This window comes from Cervus elaphus, chromosome 30 (genome assembly GCF_910594005.1).
Source record: "Cervus elaphus chromosome 30, mCerEla1.1, whole genome shotgun sequence".
NCBI classification, from domain to species: domain Eukaryota; kingdom Metazoa; phylum Chordata; class Mammalia; order Artiodactyla; family Cervidae; genus Cervus; species Cervus elaphus.
The window spans coordinates 59628247-59650930 of NC_057844.1; the positions used below are offsets into that span (position 1 = coordinate 59628247).

A 22684-nucleotide genomic window follows, 5' to 3' on the forward strand; every position below is an offset into this window, starting at 1 on the left:
TGTTATATTTGCTTTCTCTCATTTATCCCAAATCACAATCCTAAAAAAACAAATTATGACCATTTCAATTCTTATTAAAAATGCATTTTTTATACTTTTTTCTTGTGAAAAATAAGTTTCTAATGATTAGATACACTTCCCACTAAACAATGGCCAAAAATATAATCTTATACTTCGATTTTTCTCATAATTCATGTTTACAGTCTAAGGTTGAGTGCACAGCTTTCAAAGTAATCAGAAAGATGTAGTTAGATATTTGGAAAAATCTCAGACACAAGTGATCTGTTCACTACCAGAATCTGAGTATTGGAAATGTGAAAATTAAAAACATACTTTTGAACAGAATTGTTGAATAATAAACTCTAAAAATATATAAACTGTATAAGCAGTAAATAGATTAGAATTTTAAAATATGCAAGATTTAAAACTGTAGCAGTTATGTAGTGGCATCACAATAGAAACATCAAAATATATGTGCCTGAAAGTACAAGATAACAGAGTAAATCCAGAGCTAAAGAGTTACTTCTGAGAAAAATTAAGATGAACAAACCATCTTAAAAGTTAGCCAAACCAAAAGTTAGCCAAAAAAAAAAAAGGATAAAAAGTAGCAGAAAAAACAGACTCATCAAATGCAGATAGCTAGCAAATATTTACTAGAATAATGGAGGCTTTGTGCTTTAGTGATGTAGCTCCAGATTCTGTAGTTTATAGAAACATAGGGCTTCCCTGGCAGCTCAGTTGGTAAAGAATCTGCCTGCAATGCAGGAAACCTCGGTTTGATTTCTGGGTGGGGAAGGTCCCCTGGAGAAGGGAAACTACCCAATCCAGTATTCTGGCCTAGAGAATTCCATGGACTGCACAGTCCATGGGGTCGCAGAGAGTCAGAGTCGGACACAACTGAGCGACTTTCACTTTCAAAGGAGGTTCACTGAACAGACTATATCTTGAAAACTTAGTATCATTATCTCAGAATTAAGGAGAATGAGGAAGAGCATCACAGGGAGGAGAGGAACTGATCTAAAAGAAGACCTACTCTAATTACCTCTTGTACCAATACAGATTAGAAGATCAATATTCTGTGTTTGCCAGCATGATAAAACATATAGAATAATGACAGAAGGATCATAAAAGCTCCAAGTTAATTAGATTGTTCAAAGACAGCATTTAACTAAAGTGCCAAACATAAATAGATGGAAGATAGGCAGGTAGATAGGTAAAGGAATGCTGCTGTACACCCTACAAGGTTCAGGACAGCCCCTTCTCAACAAAGATTTATCTGGTCCAGTATATTAACAGTGCTGAGACTGAGAAATCAATCTATATTTCTATGCAATGTTTTTAGTCGTTAGGTTATAATACACATCTTTATTAGTTTGCTGCATAACAAAGAACCATAGTTTAGAGAGTTCTTTTATACACACACACACACACACATTTATTATCTTGTCATTTCTGCAAGTAATGCAGAGACCCGCTTAGGGTCTCAATAGGAGGAAATCAAGTTGTCATGTAGATTACATTCCCATCTTGAGTTTCCAAGCTTGTTCACATTATTGGCAAAATTCAGTTCCAAGAGGCTATAGAACTGAGGTATTTTCTTGCCAGCAGTCATTTTGGGTTTCTCTCAACTACCAACAGCTGCCTTCACTACATAGCCAGATGGCCCTATCACAAGGAAGCTTATTTCTTGTGGGCTAACAGGAGACTCCCATTTCAGTTTGCTATGAAGACATCATATAACATTATTTAATCATGCGAACAACTATCTCATCACTTTTGCTACACCAGGTAAAGAAATGAAGTGAGCCACGGTGCCACCATATTCACAGGTCCTGCCTACCCTCAAGAGAAGGATATCAAACAAGGTGCTAGGAATGTAGGGGCTAGGAATCTTGGGAACCACCTTAGAATTCTGCATACCACAGCTTAATGTGTGGACCCACAGTTGTTCTCTCGGTAAAATGCAAAATACTGTCCTCTTTTTCCAAAGTTCTCAAGAGTAGAATTCTGTATAGCATCAGCCCAAAGCCCCAATAATCTCCTTCTATTGAACCAAATCTCATCAGGTCAGCAGTGCAAAGTCCAAAATCTAAATCAGATCCAGATGTGGGTAAACTCCAGGCTGTAAACTGATAAAGTGTAGTTGATATATTACAAGTTCTCACTCTGTGGAACTGTGAACCTGAAGAAACATTTTATCTACCTGAAGCTGTCCCAGTAAATGGTGGAAAACTGACTTTTTCTTAATCAGGTTTTAAAGCCTGGAAATAATGTTTCATTAGCTCTTGACTCTATCCTCTACGTTGTCTTTACTTGCAAAAGTAAAGTTAGAACGTGTTTCCAATAAACTGGAGTGTCTGACAGGCTTTTGCGTTTTATATTCTTTCACTTCAAGCTAACAGTGTTTCTGTCAATATAATTTTCTCAAGAACCTTGTGTGTCTTGCTTGCATTTTATTGAAATTCTTCACATTAGAGAAAATCCACACCCACAGATAACTTTAAGACAATCATTTCTCAAAAATTAATTGAACTTATATGCCTGGTTTTATTTGGAGACTGTCTATTCTATTCCATTGATCTATGTGTCCATTTTTATGCTCATTCTATGCTGTTTGGATTATTATAGCATTATTATATAAAATGTTGTACACCTTAAATATATACATTTTTACTAAAAACAAATGAAATGGCTGAGATAAAATGTTCTGAAGCTTCCTAGAGCCTTCAGGTTTGGTTGAGAAAACCTTTGAATTTCACCCTTAATCTCCTGAAGGGCCACTTTGATTAAATACTCTGAAGTTGTGAACTAATGTTATATAGCAGCAAAAAAAGCATAATAAAATTAAAAAAATAAAAATAAAATAAAAAAAGGGTTTTTTTCCTCTCTGCCCCATTTAGCACTATTTCTGCCTTAAAACATCATCTGGGAGGTTGAAAGTTTTCAAAATTACCCAGTCCAGGTTCTATTTTGTTTAATGGTTATTCCATCAGTTTATTTCTCTACTTTCACATTTTATTATAAGCAGCAGGAATAAATCATGCATCTTCAACACTAAACTTGAAAACTCTCTCAACTAATTATCTAAGTCCTTTGTATACAAGTTCTGCTTTCCACATAATCACAGGACATATTTTCACTAAGGTCGCCATCACTACATCACAAGGATCCTATCTTCCTCAAGTCTCTAATAATGGATTGCTCATTTTCATCTCATCCCAAACCAACAGCATCTTTAAAGTTCATATTTCTACCAACAGTAAATACAAGGCAATTTAGATTTAGTCTATTCTGCTTCTCAAATTTCTTTCAGTATGTACCTTCTTCCTGCTTCCAGTTCCACTTGAGACATTGCTAGGTAATCATTATGGCAGCTTCCTACTTTTATATACCACAAACTTCACTGCTTAAAACAACATCAGTGTATTAGCTTGCACTTTCTGGAGGCTAGAAATCTGGGTGTGGTATAACTGGGTTCTCTTCTTAGGGTCTCAGATGGTATTAGCCAGGCTGAATTCTCCTCTGGAACTCAGGTCCTCTTCAAACTTATTTAGGTTTTTCACAGAATTCAGTTACATTTGGCTCTAAAGCTCTACTTTCTTGCTAGAGCTTGCTAGAGCATCTCCAGATGCTGACCACACTTTGGTCCTAGCCATGATCCTACTTACAACATGGCAGCTTTCTTCTTCAGAGTCAAAGGAGAGTCTTATACCTGTTTAATCAGAGGAGTTATATACTGTATTGCAATCATGGGCATGGCTACTCAATAACCAATTCCACATATGTAGCCCATTCAAGAGAAGACTATCCATCATATTGATAGGTCCTGCCTATACTCAGGAGAAGGCAATGGCACCCCACTCCAGTACTCTTGCCTGGAAAATCCCATGGACAGAGGAGCCTGGTAGGCTGCAGTCCATGGGGTCGCTAAGAGTCAGACACGACTGAGTGATTTCACTTTCATTTTTCACTTTCATGCATTGGAGAAGGAAATGGCAACCCACTCCAGTATGCTTGCCTGGAGAATCCCAGGGACGGGGGAGCCTGGTGGGCTGCTGTCTATGGGGTCGCACAGAGTCAGACAGGACTGAAGTGACTTATCAGTGCGGCAGCAGCCTATACTCAGAAAGAGATTTTATAGAGCACATAAAATGAAGGATAGGAAACTTGGATGCCATCTTGGAATTTTGTCTACCACAACATCTTAAACTTTTTAGTTTACCTTCAATTAATTGTAATACTTAAACTCTAGAGTAAGAACCTTGCACTAGTAATGTGTTTGTATTATTGTATCATTGGTGTAAGCATTTCAGTATTGGCTATATTACAAATTCCACTGCGCACTGTTATCACTTTTGCTTAACTGTCAATTGCATTTTAAAGACATTTAAACAATAAGAACAATAAACAGTTTATATGTTTCCACATATTTCTGACTTTTGCTACACTTCACTTCTTTATCTGCATTAGATGTCTATCTGGTATCTTTTCTCTTCCTAACCTTCCTTGTTGTGCAGGTGTTCACTTCAGTAATTCTTTCAAGATTTGTATGCTGAAGAAGGCTTTCTATTACCTTTGTATTTGAAAGATATCCCTGGTGTGTAGGATACAAGTAGCCCAGTTTTTGTTTTCTATTAACATTTTAAATGTGTTTTCCGCCTTGCACCATTTCTGAGGAGAGTTCTGCTTTGATCCTCGTCTTTGTTCCCTTTGGTGTAATTTGTCTTTATTTTCTGGCTATCTTTAACATATTCTCTTCATCATTCATTTAAGCAATCTGATTTTGAATTACCTTGGTAATAGTTCTCTTCAACATTTTTGTGTTTTTTTATTAATATTCTTGGTTATATAAATTTATAGTTCTTATCTATTTGGAAAATTCTTAAGACAATGTTATTTCAATTTTTTTGTTGTTATCTTTCTTTCTCATTGCAATCTTTCAGGGACTCCAATTATATCTGAAACATTTAAGTACATTTAAGTATTTCAGTCTACTTAAAATTTCCCAAAGTACACTAGAACATTTTTTCAATTCTATTTTTCTATTCCCAGTTCTAAATTTGATAATTTATTTTGTCTTCACATTAACTAATTGGACTTCTTTCCTACAATTGTCTAATCTGCTGCCAATAAATTTCTGTGCATTTGTCATCTTAGAAACTATATATTTCATCCATAGAATTTCAATTTTGTTATTCTGAAAATATCTATTTCACTACTTTGTGTAATAAATTTGTATTTCTCTGCCATTGTTAACATATTTAAAATAGTTATATTAACTTTTAATATCCTTATTTACTAATTCTATTTTCTGTGTTAATTCTGGATCTATTTCTTTTTTTTTAATCCTCATTATGGGTTATATTTTCAAGCTTATTTGCATGTATGTAACATTTTATTAGATGGAAAAAACTGAATTTTCTCTTGTTCGGTTGTGAAATTTATTCCTTTAAATTTTCTTTAGTTTGTTCTGGGACTCAATTAAATTACTTGGAAACAGTTTGAAACTTTGAAGTCATATTCTTAACGATGTTAGGCAGAACCAGAATAGACTTTAATTCAGAGCATGCAGTGAACAGGAAAATGAAACTTAGGTGTGTCCATTGATTCACAGGAGCTCTTTGATGCAGGATGTTACTTATCTCCTAGACTCTATCACTCAACTGTGTGTGTTTGGGTGAGTGAGGGGATGTATACCATCCCTTTTCCTAGTTCCAAATTCAAGCTGGTCTTCAGACTCAAAGGGATGGTATATGTCGCATTATAGAAGCTGATATCACCCTCTTCTTATCGACTTATGACTGTTTTTATGTATAGAAAAATGAATTGCAAAATTATGCTTCTTCAAGTATATATACATTATTTTAAATTTCCTAAGTCTATAGATACAGAGGTAAATATGTAATAAATAAAATGTAAATTTTTTATATTAATCACATTATAAATTGTCAGATAATAGACCATATTCAGTTCAGTTCAGTTGCTCAGTCATGTCCGACTCTTTGAGACCCTATGGATTGCAGCACGCCAGGCTTCCCTGTCCATCACCAAGTCTCGGAGCCTCTCAAACTTATGTCCATAGAGTAGCTGATGCCATCCAACCATTCTGTAGACCATATTATCACCACAAAATTGTTTCAGTATAAGGCATTAACACAAGAAAGACAGGGGTAAACTGTGCAATTATTCATCAGATTAGTAAAATATTCATATCTAGAGTTTTAATAAGTTAATTAGTTTAGTATGATATTTCAACATTATCATTATTTCTTAGACAGTGGAAATATGAGGCCTAAAATAAAATTTTGAAAAGCTACTTAATATATTCAAAAGGTTAAAACCATTAGTGTAGATGTTAAACATTGCTTGGTTTTCCTAATTTTTACATTTTAAGTAAATTCTCCATTGTTCCTTAGTACCTGTATCAATAATCTTGAATTATAGAGTTTCTACACATTACTTTGATTCCAGTTAGTAACTGGAATATGTGAAGAAACTTATTATTAAAGAGTCCTACTGCTATTAGTAGGTGGTGCTAGTTGTAAAGGACTTGCCTGACAATGCATGAAAAACAAATGATGAGGGTTTGATCCCTGAGTCTGGAAGATCCCCTGGAGAAGGAAACGGCAACCAATCCAGTACTCTTGCCTGGAGAACCCCATGGACAGAGGAACCTGGCAGGCTACAGATCATGGGGCTGCAAAGAGCTGGACAGGACTGAAGTGACTAAGCATGCATGCACTGTCATTAATAAATTTTCAGTCTCTTTAAATGAAACAATGTTCTTGATTTTAGGCATTGCATGCTTTTATCTATGATTTAGACTCAAAATAAAGTGTTTATTTATCTTATCAATGTATATTTACTAAAAGTATTAATGAACATTTTTTAAGATGCTAAACTTTAGACTCTGCTTGAAAAGATATTCATATTTGAAAGCATCTGACTTTCCTTTTATGTAATAATTAATTCTTCAAACTCCATAGAAGAAAATAGTGTCCAGTGAATAATAAAATATCCAGCTTTCAAATAAAGTAGTCTGACAATGTACTTTCATAGAAACAACTGAATATATTCAAAATTTATTACTCTCATGAAAATTAAATGTTTCAATAGCACCAACTATTTTAAGACATTATATAATGTGGAATTTTTCACAGTAAGTTTGACTGCAGGAGATTATGCCTAGTTTATTGCCCTTTTTATACAGTCAATATCTGTGGTGCTCAGTTCATACACACAAATCTTATCTTTTATTCACATTTCTACTCCAAGATCAACTATGTATACTTTTTAATATGTCAATATATGTTTATTTTTGTCCATATTTAATAAGATATGATGCAAATAGCTGAAAATACATATATTTTAATTGATCACACTTTGTTGTAATCAAGAAAATATATTAATGGAAGACTTCTTTAATAACATTTAAAAAATTTGTTCTTACATAGAAAAAATAAATATAATTTATTATACATATTTACTTATTAAATGTGTCAAATAAGTAGAATTTAGAATTCATTGTTTTATGTGATATCAAAGTTATTTCAAATTCTATTTAAAAGTGAGATTTTATCTTTTGTTCTTTTTTTGAGTTTGATTACCTTCCATTTCTTAAGACTCATAAAAATTCTGATATTGAAAATGAGAGAAAGTGAAAGTGTTAGGTGCTCAGTCAGGTCCAACTGTTTGCGACCCCATGGACTGTAGCCCACCAGGCTCTCTGTCCGTGGAAATCTCCAGGCAGAAATACTGGAGTGCGTTGCCATGCCCTTCTCCAAGGGATCTTCCCCACCCAGGGATATAACCCAGGTTTTCCTCATTGGAGGCAGATTCTTTAACATCTGAAAGAAAGGGTGCTATACATTTTATGACACCAATCAGTTCGCTTTCCAAACAATGCTTATATAACACACTGACTAAAAATATTTACTTCTACAGTGGCTAAATATAAAAGGTTTTGAATGAATCAGTTTACTCTCTGCTTCCCTTGTGGCTCAGCTGGTAAAGAATTCAGCTGCAATGCAGGAGACCTGAGTTTGATCCCTGGGTTAGGAAGATCCCCTGGAGAAGGGAAAGGCTACCCACTCCACTATTCTGGCCTGGAGAATTCCATGGACTACATAGTCCATGGGGTTGAAAAGAGTTGGACACGACTGGGCGACTTTCACTTAAGCTCACTTAAGCTTATCATTTCCTAAGGACTAAAGATACTTCTACATAGATCAAAGGAATAATTGCACCTGTTTCACTTGTCTGTGAATTATAACAGATCTTATAGAGAGCTGATGTAAACACATTCACTTTCATGCAGTTTAGGTACATGCTAAATTGTAAACTATATTATGATTGGCCATTGTGGAATTTCTAACAATGTAGCTCACTTTAAAAATACTGTATTATGACATAAAAGTTTTTATAAAAGTATATTTTATTTACTTTTGTCATTAACATAGCCTACTTTAATGCAATATCCAGGTATTTATAGCCTGTATAATATTAGAAATGTAATTCTCATTCTAGCAATTAAATTACTCAACTGGTCATTTCAAATATAAAGTTCTACTGTAACTGAAATAAATTTGATGGTAAATCTCAAGCCCTCCTATTGTGAAATATTCATGCAACATATTTATGATCATAGTCACAGCTTAAAGTTATATATTAATGCTTGAAATTATGAATTAGGAGAGTGCATAATTACTTATTACATAAAAATATATTTCTGACTCTTGTACCACTCAGGAAATCTTGATATCATGGAAATACATGTTTACTTATTTATTGTTATTGTTGTTTAGTTGCTAAGTCATGTCTGATCCTTTTGTGACCCACCTCCCGCCCGCCCCACCTCACTCCACTGTAGCTATCCAGGCAGCCCTGTCCATGGGATTTCCCAGGCAAGAATACTGGGGTGGGTTGCCATTTGCTCCTCCAGGGGATCTTCCTGACCCAGGGATTGAATCTGCATCTCCTGTATTGGCAGGCAGATTTTTTTTTTTTAAATAGCTGAGCCACCTAGGAAACCCTTAAACCCAGTGAAAAACACTATATAGGCATGCAAATACATATTAATATTACACATTTATTTTAACATTATGTAGTAACAATTCATTACCTTTGGCCAAAAGAAGCGACTTAGCAGCAGCAGCCGCAGCAGTGGGTTTCTTAAGGGAACAAAATTATTAGAGTCTTTCTCCTATTCTTTCAAAATTTTAAACCTTTAGGAAATGTAAATGTTTCCCAGGTTACTGTGAAAACCCACCTGTTCTGGCACCCACAAAGCCCCCTGGGGTCCACAGGAAAAACAAGAGAACTTGGGTGATAAGGTCTTACCTCTTCCTCTGCGGTTAGTCTAGTTTCATTTGCCCGTCATGGACAGTGAGCAGAGGCCTCACACCTAACACATGGGATTGGTGTTCCCAGCAAAGCAACCACTTCGAGCAACAGGGCACTTCAGCCAGCAGCCTGGTGGAGATACGCTGCGCAGGGTACCTCAGCTCAAGATGGCGATGCCGACTCCACGCCAACGCTGTGCGCAAGGACTCCGCGCCTCACGTCAGCCTGAAGCTGCGCGCGCAGCGACCTGTGCGCTGACCCCCTGACTCGCGAGAACTCTGCCCTGTCCTCCCTGACAGGAACACGGAAGAGCAGCCAGACCACCGGCACGTCAGGGAGAGCTGTCCTCTAGAGTGGGAGTTGGTACCTCTCCATTCCTTGAGGAAAGCATAGAGCTTCCTTTTGCTTCTGAACTGAACTCCATCACCCGCTACTGGCTCAAAAGACATGGGACACAAGGAGGCTTATTTGGGACTGACTCAGGACGTAACAGTGATAGGTATGGTATTTTATAGATGCTTAAAAGAAAACCATCTTGTAGAAACAGAAAATAATTTTTTTAACCCTCTCGCTAAATTCAGCATTTTATCCACAAATGTTTCTGAATGAAATAGATTTTCTATGACAATCCTGGTTACTCTTCAGCTTGATGAAATTCAAAGGATACCAAATGAAAAAGACTTTGTATAATGATTGAAGCTGTGCTGGTCACTGTTTGTCATTCCGCAGATAAGCCTTCTGGTAAGTTTTTCACTTTAACTCTTAGGGAAAAGTTGTACTGGAAACAAAGAAACTCATGACTTTACAACAGGCTTCCGTGATAGCTCAGTTGGTAAAGAATCCACTTGCAATGCAGGAGACCCCGGTTGGATTCCTGGGTTGGGAAGATCCACTGGAGTAAGGGATAGGCTACCCACTCCAGTATTCTTGGGCTTCCCTTGTAGATCAGCTGGTAAAGAATCTGCATGCATGAGGGAGACCTGGCTTCAATCCCTGGGTTGGGAAGATGCCCCAGAGAAGGGAAAGGCTGCCCACTCCAGTATTCTGGCCTGGACTTACAGTCCTTGGGGTCACTCTGAGTTGGACACGACTGAGCAACTTTCACTTTCACTCCTAGGTAATGGAGTAAAACAGTTGAATCTCTAAGACCAGAATGCCAGATTGCACTGTTTCACTTAACATCAACAACCAGTGATTTTATGTTACCTTGATATATGTATGCCTGATGCTGTGAAAGTGCTACACTCAATATGCCAGCAAATTTGGAAAACTCAGCAGTGGCCACAGGACTGGAAAAGGTCAGTTTTCTTTCCAATCCCAAAGAAAGGCAGTGCCAAAGAATGCTTAAACTACTGCACAATTGCACTCATCTCACACACTAGTAAAGTAATGCTTAAAATTCTCCAAGCTAGGTTTCAGCAATACATGAACCATTAAGTTCCCGATGTTCAAGCTAGTTTTAGAAAAGGCAGAGGAATCAGAGATCAATACCAACATCCGATGGATCATTGAAAAAGCAAGAGAGTTCCAGAAAAACATCTGTTTCTGCTTCATTGACTATGCCAAAGCCTTTGACTGTGTGCATCACAATAAACTGTGGAAAATTCTGAAAGAGATGGGAATACCAGACCACCTGACCTGCCTCTTGAGAAACCTGTATGCAGGTCAGGAAGTAACAGTTAGAACTGGACATGGAACAACAGACTGGTTCCAAATAGGAAAAGGAGTATGTCAAGGCTGTATATTGTCACCCTGCTTATTGAACTTATATGCAGAGTACATCATGAGAAACGCTGGGCTGGAGGAAGCACAGGCTGGAATCAAGATTGCAGGGAGAAATATCAATAACATCAGATATGCAGATGACGCCACCTTTATGGCCAAAAGTGAAGAAGAACTAAAGAGCCTCTTGATGAAAGTGAAAGAGGAAGAGTGAAAAAGTTGGCTTAAATCTCAACATTCAGAAAACTAAGATCATGGCATCCAGTCCCATCACTTCATAGCAAATAGATGGGGAAACAGTGGCTGACTTTATTTTTCTGGGCTCGAAAATCACTGCAGACGGTGATTGCAGCCATGAAATTAAAAGACACTTACTCCTTGGAAGGAAAGTTATGACCAACCTAGACAGCATATTAAAAAGCAGAGACATTACTTTGTCAGCAAAGGTCCATCTAGTTAAGGCTATGGTTTTTCCAGTAGTCACGTATGGATGTGAGAGTTGGACTATAAAGAAAGCTGAGCACTGAAGAATTGATGCTTTTTAATTGTGGTGTTGGAGAAGACTCTTGAGAGACCCTTGGACTGCAAGGAGATGCAGCCAGTGCATCCTAGAGGAAATCAGTCCTAAATATTCATCAGAAGGTCTGATGCTGAAGCTGAAACTCCAGTACTTTGGCCACATCATGCGAAGAGCTGACTCATTGGAAAAGACCCTGATGCTAAGAAAGATTGGGGGCAGGAGGAGAAGGGGACAGTAGAGGATGAGATGGCTGGATGGCATCACCGACTCAATGGACATGGGTTTGGGTGAACTCCAGGAGTTGGTGATGGACAGGGAGGCCTGGCGTGCTGTGGTTCATGGGGTCACAAAGAGTCAGACACCACTGAGCGACTGAACTGAACTGAACTGAATGCAGAATCATGGTGGTCTAGGCTATTACAACAAATTCCATAGGCTTGTCAGTGTTTAGTTCAAGATAGTAAATAAATGAGGAAAATGCCTAAATTTCAAAAATTTTCTGCAACTTCAACTCTTAAGGTCACCTTGCCATCAGTGTGTATGTGTGTTTCAGTCACTCAGTCCTGTCCAACTCTTTGCAACTTCATGACTGCGAGACTCCTCTGTCTATGGGATTCTCCAGGCAAGAATACTGGAGAGGGTTGTCATTTCTTCCTCCAGGGGTTCTTTCCAACCCAGGAACTACCTCAGCCATTTTCCTATTCCAGACTATCCGAAGGTCTTTCAGTCTTTCCCCCCTTACTTTTTCCTTTGTGTTTATTGTTGCTATCACATTGGTTGCTTGGGTTTTTGTTCCTGGAATCCATGTTTACCTCTACTTTTATGATTTGTCTTTGTTTGTTGAGAACTCTGGAGCCAGAAATCTATCCTAATTCTTAATTTTGGCAGATACTGTTTGGAAATACTACATCGAGTTCTTTAGCATATCTAGTGTGTGATTCTGCTTGAATACCTGACCTAGCAAATCCTTGTTCAGTGTAAATCTCAGTTGTGCCTTGACTTTGCCAACTGCCAGCTCAGTTGGCAACATTTCCTGGGCTGCTAATGCAGTGACTGACCATCTAAGCATTTGCTCTTTGACATCCAAAATTCTCTCTTCCATTTATCCCCTTTTTGTCTTTTTTGCTTGCTTTCAGGTTCACACCTTTAAAAAATCATTTTAGTGAAGTTTTGGGAGAGTGTGATAAAAATGAGTACAGTATGTTTAATCTTATCCTTTAAAATCAGAAGTCAGCAGTGCATTTTATGCATTTATACTGAGGGAGACAACTATTTTTCAGGTAGTATTATAATGGGGAATTTATTTCACCTTAGAAACGAATGCAAATGCATATCTAAAAGGCAGAATAGAAATCCAGCATGCAATAAATAAGATTTTCAAATTAAAAGCAACAGGGGGGTTTAAAAATACTGCAGTACTTACTGAGGTGAGCATGCTTTTTATTGCTCCCTTGAATGTTCATACTTATTAATAGTTTTATCATGGAATTCTTTGGTTCTCATTTAGTTTGCATTATAATTGATTTCTCATTCAAGCAGTACACAATATTCATTCATACCTTGTTATGAATCTGTCAAATTAACACCTATTAAGTGGAGCACAGATTGCTGGATGGTGAGCCATGGTTCAATAACAGACTGCAAGAAAAATTGAAATTTGAAGATTCAAACCATAGGAGTGGAGTTTGGTTAAGCCTCATGGAGGTCTTATTTAATGACACATAAAGGGAAGGTGTTAGGAGACTGGGGAGCTTGTTGATCACAAGGCCTGTTGAGGAAGTCCCATCAGGGATTTATGGTTGCTTATGACTCTGCCACTGGGCTGCTATCTAAAGCATGTGCTTGCATGAGAGAGCTGATGTCAGTTTAGGGTCCCCCAAGCAGTTTGGCCAAACAGAATGGATGCCAGGGCAGCAATGCTGGTGAAACAGCTTAGCTAAATTCTTCATACACCAGCTGGAAGAAAAGGTGACTGCTGTTTTTGTTTAAGGCAGATCCAGGGATTGTCAACCTCTGTGTAAATCCATAGGATCAGTACTGTTGCCCACTTACTCATTTCTTAATCAGAAATATTCAATTTACATGGTTCTTAAAGAAGGTTAATCCCAGTTTTGACTGATAGTTTAATGAAATTGCACTATAAGGATTTTTATTTTATCATTATAATTGCATTATGATTGCATTAGAAAGATTCACATATCTACAAACACAGATATTTGGTTATGTGATTTAAAAAATAATAATATAAATAAAATGATTTTTAGACAATTTATAAAGGATAAATTTTATAAAAGATTATATAATTCAATTAAACCATGTTTGAAGAGTATTTCTAATATTTGAATTTCCTATATTTCCTTTGATTTTTCAAAACATAAGATTTATTCATAGTTGTTTGTGCTTGCAGTATTTTTTCCCTGTGACTTCTTTTCCTCTTAAATTAGGTCAGTGGATGGAAGGAAGAAAGAAGACTTCCATCCCCATCACAAAAATGCAATTATAACAGGGTCAGATGGAAAGTTAGTCGGAGATGTCCCAGTTTCTTGACTAAAAAAATTGGTTCTTTATACAATAGCACAATTTTCCTTAGAGGATTCATCAACAAAGAAGGATAGCTCTCCTTTTTGAGACTTTCTATTTAACATTTGTAAGGTCATATTTTCTATCAACCAACAAGAGATCCAATTGTAATTGTTTTGTCACTCAAAAAATGAAATTTCTATAACTATTTGGCAACACATAGCCACAGGGTTATCATAGAAAATTAAAGCCATTTCTGTTCAAGTACACCCAGTCATTCAATGACAAATCTGCTTTATATCCAAATGGGACTACTCTTTTTAAAAAGTTTACTTCATATAATCTTGTTTTCATTACAGTGACTGAATCATTTTACTCTACCATCAATTTTCTTAATCAAAAATAGTTCATGAAAACTTATATTTACACAAATTAATATTAAAGTATTATTCTTAATAATAATGCAATTGCTTATTTAACTGATATTAAATATAAATACAATTCACTTAAATAATTCAAATTATAAAATATGAATTCCTAGTAAAATAATGAATGCATTATCCATAGAGATAAAGTTATTAAATTGAATCTAATTTAATACCAACATTGAGACTCAAACTTTCTTAATTGCTTGATAATATACTGTTATTTTTCATGAAAAAAACTTTACTTATCTGAGTATGTAAGGAGCCCATCAAATAAAGGGATCATTCTCTCTAGAGAATATCTTTGATAAAATTTGTCCTGATATTTTATCATAGCAAATTTGCAGACAAAGGAGAGAAGATAAATGATTATAACTTAAAATAGCTGAATTTTAAGATGGTTTGCTCTACAAGATTTTTGTGACAATAGCTGACAGACTAGGCACCAGCACATATTTCAGCCATAGAATCTCCACTTTAATACCTGTGTTTATTAGAATTCCAAAAATTTTCCTCAAAATAGGGCACTGCTCCTTAAGGAAATATAAAACCACTGCTTTATGTTATGCTATCCTTAAATTCACTGCTACATAATGAAAATGTTAACTGTTTATCATGATTACATATTTTATTTTGATCTATATTTGTATAAATGCTATAGAAGCTATAAAAACCAATTCATAATTGGCTAATCAAAATGTTGCATAGATATTTTAGTAGTTTGTACTCTTAAGTATGCCATATCACTAAACTGCAAGAAAAAGCATGAGATTTTTATGAGTACAGAGGTAACTTTGCTAATTGTGTTTCTAAAGCAGTTTATAGGAAATATGTGGAAACTAAAGTATGCATAAAATCATTTTTCATTGATCAAAATGTGTTATCGTCATCAACACAAGTAAGCACCAAAGACCAAAACACAGCCATTTCTAAACTACTTTCCATAAAACTATGTGAATAAAGATAGTCTCCTCTTAATTTAGTAACAGGAGGAGACACTTGAAGAAAAAAATTATTTAGAAACTTTTCTGTTCCTTCTTGTTATGGCTAAAATGTTTATTTTTGTGTGTAAGCACAGCATCATAATACTTTAACATTAAATAAACACTTAGGTTGAACATGATATAAACAATCTTAATATTCCCCAAATAACCAATTTTTGATATAATGTATTCAACTGTCTACTGAAGAAAACTCCAAAAGTAACCTATCATTGTCTTCTAGCAACTAGTTGACAGAAATATGCATTATTTGCTCTAGGATATGTTTGTACCTGAAAAATCTGTCAAAAGTCTTTCATCCTCTTATTTAAATGTATAAATTATCTTTAGAGTAAAAAGAACAAGTTTCTGCTTTGTCATGACTTGCCTGATATAGTCAAGTTTATGCTTGATTTTAATAATGAATCTCTGAACACTGCTAGCATCCACAATTTGGTTAAATACACATTAAGAGACCTAGCACTCTGAATTACTGTATATGCTAAATTAATTTGCATTTTTTATGAAACACTTATGTGGCCCTTCTTATGACCCAGGTATTTTTAACTGCTTGCAAATATTGACTTATTTAATTCATTTGCTCTTCTCAACAACCCTATGAGTATTAAGAGTAGAAATAGTTCAATGAATTTCTAAAAGTAAATGATATTAAAAAAACACCAGGAACAATGATAATTTCTGACTCTTACTTGAATCAGTGTCAACAAACTCAGTAAATTCCATAGAAATAAATATTTCCCTGGTGGCTCAGACAGTAAAAAATCTACCTGCAATGCGGGAGACCTGGGTTCAGTCCCTGGGTCGGGAAGATCCCCTGTAGGAGGGCATGGCAATCCACTGCAGTACTCTTGCCTGTAGAATCCCATGGACAGGGGGGCCTGGTGGACTACAGTCCATGGGGTCACAGAGTCAGACACAACTGAGCAAGTAAGCAGACAGCAAGCGGTAGAGTCTTTGTGGCAACTAAACTAAAGTCTGCTTTAGTTACCACACTGCAGACTAAAGCAGCTGTAACAGTATGGAAATAGATGGGCATGGCTCCAATAAAACATTTTTAAAAATGAAGTACCAGACTGGATTGATCCAGTAGGTAATAGTTCGGCACTCCTAACTTAGAAGTATTGGATATGATTCAGGTCATATGATTATAAGGGAAACTGGTAATGCTTGGTACTAAACACTCCAAACCTTGTTCCCTTGAGGCATTCTCCTTTTTTGTTGTTGTTCACTCGATAAGTCAGGTCCGGCTCTCAGCAACTCCATGGATTGCAGCAGGCCAGTTTGCCCTGTCCTTCACTATCTCCTGGAGTTTGCTCAAACTCATGTCCATTGAGTCGGTGATGCCATCGAACCACCTTATTCTCTGTCACCCTCTTCTCCTGCTCTCAATCTTTCTCAGCATCAAAGTCTTTTCCAATGAGTTGGCTCTCTGCATCAGGTGCCAGAGTACTGGAGCTACAATTTCAGCATGAATCCTTCCAATGAAAATTCAGGGTTGATTTCTTTTAGGATTGACTGGTTTGATCCCTTTGTAGCCCAAGGGACTCTCAAGCATCTTCCCCAGCACAGTTTGAAAGCATCAATTCGTCAGTGCTCAGCCTTCTTTATGGTCCAACTCTGCTCCTCTTTGGGGAACTATAAAAGCAATCTGTACTCAGTAAAGAAAAAAAAAAAAAAAAGAAATGTGTAAAAGAGAAAACAAAATCATATATGGTGCCACAGCTGAATATAATATTTAAGTCATTTTATTTTTGTAATATGTGAATCTAAAACAAACACTATCTATTTGCAATATATGAAAAAAATGAAAGAAATGAAAGCTCATTTTGAGAAGAAGTGGTAGTTATGTTAACAATAAAGCATTTCCAGAGATCATACCTCTGATTATACACAATTATTTTGTCAGGATGTTTGCTGGGCTAAGACAAAGTCATTGATAAAAGTAAAAATATCACCACAAATCTTTTTCTAATCTTGAATCTTAAAAACATAATAACTCAAAATTGTAACAGCAGGGCTGTAACACTGCTTTTACATATAAAAGAGATCACATTGTCTCCTTATTGATGAGTAATTTATGACTTCTGATATATCTGGCTAGCAGAAAGGAACTGAACAGCATGGCCCTGGTAGAAAGAATTAAATGCATCAGTATACTTATTATGCCAAGCAAATGGAGCAATTTACAGATTGGGAGCAGTGGAAAGTGTTGTCATTCTGGGCAAGAGTAACATCTATCATTTCATACAGAAATAGAACACTCTGTTCAGCTTGTTCCAGCCTTGGCTTTCAATTCCCAAGATAAATCATAACCCAGAACAAGTCAGTGATAGGATACAGCAGAGAACATAGTAGAGAGCTGACAATGCAGTGATTAGTTAATTAACCTGGGTTACTCAGAGACTATTTCATATGAGAGAACATACGAAGAAAAAAAAAAGAAAACCTAAATATATGTATGCTTCCTATATTAGTAATGATTCAAATTCTGAATATAAAAAATAACTCTGGTGAGTTACATCAAGAAAAGTAAAAAATTTATACCATCCCTGAATATGGCATTTTAATTGTGAATACTTTGGGTCAGATTTTTAAAAAGTTACATAATCCAATTTACTTGTGAAAAAAATGAAAAAAAATAGATTGTTCATTTGACTCAATAACTTCTATGTGACCAAGTAATATAAATTCCCCTAGGCTTTAATAAAGCTTTGTTAACTCAGTTAACAAAGATACCCTCAAATTGGTTTGTAATTGTTTACTTGCCTTTGTCCCTTGGAAGAACTTGAGCTATCTGGAGATATAAATTATATGTTTGTATTTGTATACTTCATACCACAGTTGGCATGCACCCAGTATTCAGTAAGTAATTCTTAAATTACCTCAATTGAATATAACTTTTTCTTGTTGTTTTAGGGGTAGTATAGCGGAATATACGGAGAAGGCAATGGCATCCCACTCCAGTACTCTTGCCTGGAAAATCCCATGGATGAAGGAGCCTAGTAGGCTGTAGTCAATGGGGTCACTAAGAGTCGGACACGACTGAGCGACTTCACTTTCACTTTTCACTTTCACACATTGGAGAAGGAAATGGCAACTCACTCCAGTGTTCTTGCCTGGAGAATCCCAGGGATGGGGGAGCCTGGTGGGCTGCTGTCTATGGGATCACACAGAGTCAGACACAACTGAAGTGACTTAGCAGCAGCAGCAGCAGCGGAATATACACAAATCATTCTTTTCCTTCCCTTTCTAATTCCAACTTATTTTTAAAAGTTTACCAGTCTTGATTATAAGTCCTTGACATTCAGATATGTAAATTATGAAATTTCAGAACCAAGAAAAATTCCTACTATCTGCATGATGAATAACATAAAATAAAAATATTTTATTTAGGCTTTTCCTCAAGGAAAATAGTGTTTTATTTTAAAACATTAAATTCATCTGAAAAAAAAAAAGTATCCTAAAAGTCAGAGAGCAAGTATTGTAAGTTTGAGGAAATGATTCACTGAAATAGATGCATGAACCACAAGAATGCATAGTTGACCATTTGTTACAATAGTATAACATTTTAGAGATCATTGTGCTGAGTTTAATGTACATCCGAATAAATAAAGGAGCTCATATATTTCTTGTTACTAGCATAAACAGTACAACTGTCTTTTGTTAATTTTAAACATATAGAGGATAATGGAGAAAAGTGACTTTTTAATTGACTGATGAGACCTCAGATAATCATACTTGATGGTGGCATCATTCAAAAATGCCCCCAGCAGAGAACATGAAGAGACATTTTTTCCAAGGAAAATATACAAATAGCTAACAGGTACATGATAAAATGCTCACCATCACTAATCATCAGGGAAATACAAATCCAAATCAAATGGCATATCATTTTGCATCACACCCATTAGAATGGCTATAATCAAAATGAAAAGTTACAGCAAGTGTGGGCAAGGATATAGAGGAAAGAAAAAATGTGTGCATTGTTGGTGAGAATGTAAATTGGTGCAACCACCATGAAAAATATAAAAGTTCTTCAAAAAAAATTATTCCGACATAAAATGAAAGAAATGCTGTCATTTGCAGCAACATAGATAAATCTTGAGGGCATTAGACAGTGTTGTCAGTCAGAAAGAGGAAGTGTATGTGATCTCTCTTTTACAGGGAACATAAAAAGTAGCCAGACTCATAGAAACAGTCAATGACTGGTTATCGGGGACTGGAAGGTGAAGGAAATGGAAAAATATTGGTCAAAGAATAGAGGTTTCCAGTTATAAGAAAAATGAAATTTATGGCTTAATCAATAGCATAGTGATTATAATTAATAATACTGTATTATATACTTGAAAGTTGCTGAGAGTATATCTTAAATATTCCTACCACACACACATAAAATTATGTAATTATGTGAGGTGATCTTTAATTAACACTGTTGTGGTAATCATTTCACTATACAAATTTGTATCAAATCACCTTAAACTTATACAATGTTATATGCAATTACTCTCAGCAAAACTGTGGCAGGGGGAGTCACCAGAAACATATGACACAGAGAAAATGCATAATGCCGTGAAATGATTTCAGTAATTATTTTTTAGTTTTGTTTGATGGTTATCTAATACTCTTGGTTGGCTCACAATCAAGACAGACAAAGGTATATAAATAAATAAATAATATAAACTCACAATGTGTGCTAGAAAAGCCATTAGCAAAAATCAAAATGAATTTTTTGAATATCAGCAAACAAAACATTTTGTGCCTATTTTATGATCTTTTCTGAAAATATTTTCATAGGCAATATGAAGACATGAAATAAGCATAGGCCATAAGTAATGAATCGGAGTCAACTCTGCTTTCCACTACTTGCTATATATATAAACTTAGGCATATTGTATTATTTAATATCTCTGAGCCTGTGATCCTTAATATGTGAAAATTCAAAATAAAACATTTCCTTTCTTTCTTATGTTGCAATATTTAGGAAATGTATCATAAAACATGTACAAGCTTACTAAAATTGTAGCCACTATTAGTTGTAAAATATTTTATTGATGCCTTCATAATCAAAGATAGCAAGCAGATATCATCAAAATCAAACTACTTGGTGTTACAATCCAATTTATGACTCAAAAATTCCTGAAAATACTCTGGTACTAAAGTAAATGTAGGTTATTGGGCCATAAAGGCATAAAAATATGTGAGATAAGGTGCTAAAATATAGTGAATATCAGATATGGATGCCTAATTGATAAAGGAAAAAGAAAGTATAAAAATTTTGTGAACCTGAAGTAGAGGACCAGCTGATGGAAATCTAACTCACAGTTACAACAATTAAGGAAAAATGATGACATAATTGCATAATTACATTTGAGAAATTATGTAAGGGTAGTAGAATTTGTTGGGAACAAGGCATAAGGGATAGGATAACCCCTATATAATGAGCTCCCTGAAAAGGGGATTTTCTTAAGGCAAAAGGGTAAGATATATGGAAAACATAAAGCAAATAAATGAGTTATTAAGTGGGCTTTTTCAGGGTTGGGTCAGATCCATTATACTTTATCTGTTTTTTGTTTTTGTTTTTTTTTTACTTTATCTGTTTATCTATGTTTCTATCTATCTAAAGGAGTGGATACATTCAGATGCCAAGTTTAGAACTATTCAATAGAATAAAACAGTAAAAAATTAAGTATATTGAATACCATCTCAAGTTTTATTTTCTATGCATTAGTTTTCACTATGTTCAAATGATTGTAATCTAACTTGAGACTTTTATTTGTATCAAATAAAATATATGAAGCACATTTTTGTCTGTATCAACTCTGATAGGATAAAAGCACAAATGTAACAGTTTTGCATCCTCAAAAAATGAAGAGTAGATTTTTGTTTTCTGTTTCTCCATGTGAAAGAGAAAAGAACTGCTAGCAGCTTTTATACCATAGTTTCAGATGACCATTGAACATCCTCTATCACTTAATTTATTCTCATTGCTTCTGGCCTAGTTCTGTCATTGACTTGAAAGACTTTTCATATAAATGCCACTAACGCTCTTTCACACTGAGTGCTGGCAGATCACATAGGAATTTCATCTGGAAAGTTTTTATCAACTTTTGAATTGTTTGTAGATTTGCAAGTGAGTTCACTATGTGCTATCCTTAAAGTCTGAGAGGAAAAAGAGATTAATCGCAGTTGGAATAAAAACCAATATAGTAATATAAATTATTTAAAATGATATTAATATCAATATGATATTAATTAATAATATTAATAAATAATATAAATTATTAAAATTAATAATAAAATTAACATAAAATTTTTCTTGCCTGGAAAATTCCATGAGCAGAGGAGCTTGGTGGGCTACAATCCATGGGGCTGCAGAGGCACTGTGATTGAGCACATACACACACCCAGAGAAAAATATTCAACTTTGAACCTGGAGGACTAGTTGTACAACAATCTCAGTGAATTCCATCATGCGATTCAACTAGATAAAACTTGCCTTCTATAGAAGCTCCAACCATTCACAATCATCTCCATTCAAAATTCATCCACAAATGGGTTATTTCCACGTAACATCAACCATGTAATTGGATCAGCTGTTCTTTTGCTAACTGCCCTCTTAACTAATGACTATTTCTTCTGTTCACTTCATCAGTTCTTTCATAGTTCCACTATGAATCTTGTCATCAAATAAATCAAACTCTCTTTAACAGTATGCTTTGAAATATCTCACTGTTTATACTATTCTTTTTGGGTCACTTTGTCAGCTCTGTTATCAGGTCTCTTTTTTCAGGTCACTTTATCAAAATTGTACCACTAGATCTCACAAGAATCATAACATATATTTTCATTGATTCCAACACCTTTTTTTCCCCCCAAATTAATATTATACTCTTTTTTTTCCTCTATGTCCAGACTAAAATTGGTAACATAACAACAGTTATTTGGCTGCAATTATATGAAGTCACTTGTCTCCCTTTTCCTCAGTCACCACTGAAACTCAGCCTGTAGCTAAACTCTATAATTTACTTTGTCTACATGGTCATTAAAATAAAACATCAAAGAAAGCAATCAAATATGTTAAAATTTAAAGTTGTAACTTCAGACTTCAATTTGGACTTTATGCTTTTTTTTTTTTTTGGCCACAATGTATTGCA

At 35.3% G+C, this 22684-nt stretch overlaps 1 long non-coding RNA gene across 2 annotated transcripts in view; it reads right to left on the reverse strand.

Annotated features, from left to right (window-relative positions):
* Positions 1–9517, reverse strand: part of LOC122687008 — a 45869-nt gene extending 36352 nt beyond the window's left edge. For both annotated transcript variants that reach the window (XR_006338978.1, XR_006338979.1), the window contains exon 1: positions 9340–9517. This is a non-coding gene — a long non-coding RNA (uncharacterized LOC122687008). The remainder of the gene's footprint in view (positions 1–9339) is intronic.
* Positions 9518–22684: the final 13167 nt, after the last annotated feature.